We start from the raw sequence: 6,010 nt of genomic DNA, 5'->3' as shown, positions 1-6,010 counted from the left end.
TATAATAATGGATAAAATCAAATAATCTAATCCTAATCTCATTAGCATTATCTCTAACACTCCCCCATAATGCTAATGTTCTTCACACCGATCTTCTCTTGGCAAAATATGAATTTCTCCAATGGTAGCAGCTTGTGAAAATATCGGCCATCTGCTCCTTGGTAGCGCAGTGTATCAACTCGACTTGTCTGTTGGCGATCTATTCATGAATAAAGTGATGTCGCAATTCGATATGTTTAGCCTGGCTATGATGAATAGGATTTTTTGCCATCGCGATGGTTGATTGATTGTCGCAGTAAGTCACGGTTGGATTTTCTTGCTTATGCTTTAAATCTGTTAAGATTTGCTGCATCCAGATTGCTTGACATGTAGCAGCCGTAACCGCAATGTATTCGGCTTCTAAGGATGATAAAGCCGTCGACTGTTGTTTTTTCAATGACCAACAAATTGCTCCTGCGTTAAGGTTGAACACGAACTCGCTCGTGCTTCTTCAATCATCTACCGAACCTGCTCAATCACTATCAGAACAACCAAAGAAGTAAAAATTGTTAGCGTTAGTATACCACAGTCCGTGGTCTCTTGTTTCTTTCAAATATCTCAATATCCTTTTCGCCGCTCCCCAATGGATTTTACTTGGGCTCTGCATAAACCTCGACAATAAGGATCTCGCATACACAATATCTGGTCTACTATTACCAATGAAGAGCAAGGTTCCAATCAAACTTCGATATAAACTTGCATCTATCTTTTCTTCCCTATCATCCAATAATAGCTTCACTTTTGTACTTGTTGAATTTTCCACGAGATTACAATCTTTCATATTAAACTTTTCAAGTAAATCACTAATAAGATATTTTTTTTGACAAATAAAAATTCCATTTTCTCCTTGTTTTACTTCGAGGCCTAAAAAATAACTCATTGTGCCAAGATCTGTCATCTCAAACTCAGTCATCATACTTTTCTTAAATTCATTGATCAATTCTATACTATTTCTGGTATAAATCAAATCATCAACGTAAAGGCAAACAATCAAAATTTCCGCACCTCGAGATTTGATATAAAGTGTTGGTTCACTTTCACTTCTAGAAAATTTGTTTTGAATAAAGTGTGAATCGATCTAACTATACCATGCTCTTGGAGCTTGTTTCAATCCATATAACGCCTTCCGTAGCTTGTAAACTTTGCTTTCTTGTCCTTTAATTTTATAACCCTGTGGTTGCTCAACAAAAACTTCTTCATCCAAAAAACCATTAAGAAAGGCCAATTTAACATCAAATTGAAAAACTTTTCATTTATTTTGTGCGGCTACAGCTAAAACTGTTCGAATAGTATCAAATCTAGCTACGGGTGCAAAAGTTTCATTAAAATCAATACTTGCCTGCTGTAAATAACCTTTTGCAACGAGTCGCACCTTTAGTTTCTGGATCGATCCATCTTGTTTATATTTTGCCTTATTTATCTACTTTAACTCGATAATTTCTTTTTTCGTGGATGGCTCAACAAGCTCCCAGGTATTATTTTTCTCTAGCGCCGCAATTTCTTCATTCATGGCCTTACACCAATCGTCAGATTTTGCCTCCTTCTCGAAGGTTTGCGGTTCACCAAATTGTAAGTACATGCACTGCTCATATATTTCAGTATGTGACTTTATTTTTCTTGGCGTCACCTTTGGAGAAGTTTTTGGTGAAATTTGCGGTGAAGCTTGTGGTGTTGTTTCTGTACTTGTCATTTTTTACCATTGTTTCTATTTTCAGTTGGAGTTTCATTTTCGAGTATCGCAAGTGGATTATCCTGCACTTTTGAGCTCAAATCCTAAACTTTTTATTTATCAAATATAGCATCACGATTTATAATTAAAGAGTTAGTAGCAGGATTATAAAATCGATAGGCTTTACTTCTTTCGTTATATCCAACAAACTTCTGACTATCATCATCCAATTTTTGCCTATTTTGTGATGGGATATGAACAAAAGAAACCGAGCCAAAAAATTTTAAAGTGTTTACCTTCGGTTTCCAGCCTGTCCATACTTCATAAGATGTAATATTCTCCAGCGCTAAAGTTGGACTTCTATTGAGAATGTGTGTTGCAGTAGATATTGCTTTTGCCCAAAATTTGTTCGGGACTTTTTCGCTTTCAACATGCTTTTTGCCATCTCGACTAAACTTCGATTCTTGCGCTCTACAACACCGTTTTGCTGAGGCATGTAACTGGTTGTCAATTGCCTATGAATACCATTAGCCTTACAAAAATGTTCAAACTTGATAGAAATAAATTCTCCCCCTCAATTTGTACGGAGGGTCCTAATATAATAATCGGATTCGTTTTCAACCAAATTTTTAAATTTTTGAAAAGCATCAAAAGCTTCGGATTTATTTTTGATAAAATAAACCCAAGTCATCCGGCTATAGTCATCCACGAAAACTATAAAGTAGTAATTGCTGCTGAGCGACGGTGTCTGCATCGGTCCATATGCATCTGCATGTATCAATTCTAATGGTTCTTTGGCTCTCCAATTGCTCTTTCTGGAAAAAGAATCCCTGTGATGCTTTCCTAGCACACAACTTTCACATACAGAACCATTATTATTCACCAAAGGCAAACCATCAACCATATTCTTTTTATATAATAGATCAAGTCCCTTAAAACTCAAGTGACCATATCGATAGTGCCATAACCAATCATCATTTAGCACTACTTTCATTGCAACATGAACAGGAAAAACTTTATTCTCTATCATCGGAACTTCAAAAAGTAAATTCTTTTTATTTTTATCTCCATAAATTGTGCATTTCGAATCTTCAAAAATAAGCGAATAATCTTCTTTCAAAAATTGACCAACACTAAAAAGATTGGAATTCAAACTTTGAACATATAAGACATTATTTATTTTTTGCATTTCAGAAATATTTACCACAATTATACCTCTTTCGTGCACGTCATGAACATAGCCATCACCCATCATTACGCGACCTTTAACTAATTTGTTCAAATTTATAAAGTTTTTTTCTTTTCCTGTCATGTGATTACCACAACCACTATCGACATACCAAATATTGTTAGCAGTTTTTTCTAATGAACGACATGCAAAATGTACATTATCGTTTTCATTCTTTTCATAAATAAAATTCGCATTCTGTTGTTTCAATCGACAAAAGCGCTCTATATGGCCAAATTTTTTACAATAATAGTATTGAATATTTTTATGATTGCGGGATTGATCGTTACCTCCGTAGGTTCTATAATTTTGATTACCTTATCTTTCATTGTTTCTATTGTTGAAATCACCCGATCTACCTCCGAGGCCTCTGCTCTGGCCACGACCACGGCCTCTACCATAGCCACCATATGTTGAAGTTTGACAATTAAGAGAATCTGCACCATCTTTTTCATTGCTTTTCGATTCACTTTGAAAAGTATGCTCAGAAAAATTTTCAGTTCTATCTTTTCGTTCCTCATGTGCTAAATGAGAACCAAGAAATTCACTACAAGATAATTTAGATAAATCTTTTGCCTCTTCTATAACAGAAACAATATCACCATATTTTTTCGTTAGACTTTTTAAATTTTTTTCGGCTACTGTTTGATCAATAATCTGTTCACCATAGGTACGCATCAAGATAACTAATTCCATAACTTTTTCGGCTACTTTTGTATAAGTGTCCTATTTATACCAAAACTTTTAAATAAAATATACTAAGACCTAAATATAATTAAGATCAATCCAATCAAAAACAAAAAGTTCCTTTACTCAACCAACCTAACCCATCCGACTCGGCTCGATTACAAATATAAAAGAGAAAAAAAGAAAAATTGATCACCATCTCCCTTCTCCTCCTCCGCCGTCGCAACAAATGAAGTAGGATTCCGGCGGCTGGAGTTCGGCCGCGAGGATCTCGCAGGGATCGTAGAAGACTATGATTGCCACATGTCCTTTCGCTATACGTTGCTGGAGGAGCGGGTGCCAAATATCGAGGCGGCCCCACATATAGCGACCCCATATATAGCAATATTTTTAAAAAGTGTCGGTAATTTAGTCAGCAGCACTTTTTTGGACCAGTACCGATATTTAAAAGTGTTTCTATACACCGTTTTTGCTGTAGAAATGTGTGTTATCCTTCTTCTTCACTATATATGAACTTTATACTTTTGGGCTTTGTTTGGTTTGAGTATAAGTAAGAACTGCTTATTTCAGGGATACGTACAATTTCATATATAATCAAGAACTAAACTAATTTTGCGTTTGGATGAAAATTAAGTTATTCTCAAGAATAAACAAAATAGCATTTGGATAGATAAGATGAAATAAGAAGAATAGTGAATAGTTATAAATAGAAAATAAATGCATATTACCCTTATATTATATTTGAATTTAAATTTTTATTTTATACTTAAATATTTTAATTTAAATTTATAACTTAAATATTTAATATTCAAAATTAAAATTAAAATTTTAAATCTTTAATTTTAAAATTCAAAGTTCAAATTTTTATTATTTGAAATTTTAAATTTAAGATTAAATCTAAATATAAATATATAAAATATCAATTTTAAATTTAAAAAAATTGAAATATCAATTTAAAATTTAAAATTTTAGAATTCAAAAGTATAACATTTTAATTTTAAGATTACAAATTATAAATTTTTAAAATTATAAAAATTTAACCGGTTAAGAGGTGGGATAATTATCCCACCTTTTTTTGTGTTTAGGTATGGGGGGATAACCTCTTATCCCCCCCTATCCCCCAAACAAACACAGTATTGATGTATCAATTATGAGTTGTGTTCCACAACGTGGAAGAGGGGTTTCAGAACCTGTACAATGTATAGTGAGGTTGGTGCTCTATTTTCATGGAACTAGGGCAATTAAGGAGTGTCATGTGCCGGGCTTGCAGCGGAAGATGCATGAGGCTCGCCCTGTACATCACGAACAACATCAATCTGTCAACGGTCAACTAAGCAGATATCAAAGTAAATAAAACATACAACATATATATATATATATATATATATAGAGTGAGGCTGCTATGCTATCGTAAGCACGGAACCTTCCGTACTTCCAGTTCGTTTTTGATATTACGACTTTCGAATCGTCGATCGGCTCTGTTAAACTTGATCTAGAGTATTTGGAGTACTTAGAAAATAAATTTTATTATTTTTCGATATCGTTTGCCTAGTGATCGAATGGGCTCAAAATCAACAAATTTCAATGGCTGTAGTGAGCCGTTTGCAAGTTTAACGGTGCAGAAATATCCAAATCACGTGAAATTTTGATAGAAAATTCTTTATACTATATAAAATAAGATCAATATCTTTGATTTAAAATTTTAATGTCATATTATTACATTTTGTAAGATTTTTATTTTCAACTGTTGATTTTGAGCCCCCTTTGTTCACTAGGCAAATGATATCGTAAAATCATAAAATTTATTTTTTAGGTACTTCTTTAAGGACCGGATTGACGATATCGAAAATCGCAACATCGCAATGAGTTGAAGAACGAAGGTCCGTGCTTCCGACTACATAGTTAGCCTCACTCTCTCTCTCTCTTCTCTCTCTCTCTCTCTCTCTCTCTCTCTCTCTCTCTCTCTATATATATATATATATATATAGAATTAGGCTGAAATACTATTAATAGTAAAACGCTATTTTTGCTATCAAGTTTTTAACCCTTGGATGAAAAATTGTAGGGTTAGGATGATATTAGTCGGTTAGAGTTGAGTGGTCCCCCTAGGATTGAGTGGTCCCCACTGGGTTGTAGTAGTTAATCCAATGGCTAGAAATAATAAAAAAAGTTGATCCAAAGGCTAAAAAACTGGTAGCAACAACGAGATTTTGCTACTAATAGTAGCCCAGTCCAACAATATATATGTATATATGTATATATATATGTATATATGTATATATATATATATATATGTATATATGTACATATATATGTATATATGTATATAAAGTAAGGCTACTATGCTATCGGAAGCACGGAGCCTTCCGTGCTTCCAGCTCGTTTTC

The sequence above is a fragment of the Ananas comosus genome, linkage group 17, assembly GCF_001540865.1.
Source record: "Ananas comosus cultivar F153 linkage group 17, ASM154086v1, whole genome shotgun sequence".
Taxonomy (NCBI): Eukaryota; Viridiplantae; Streptophyta; class Magnoliopsida; order Poales; family Bromeliaceae; genus Ananas; species Ananas comosus.
The sequence above is the reverse complement of the archived record's forward strand: the minus strand, read 5'-3'. Positions refer to the sequence as shown.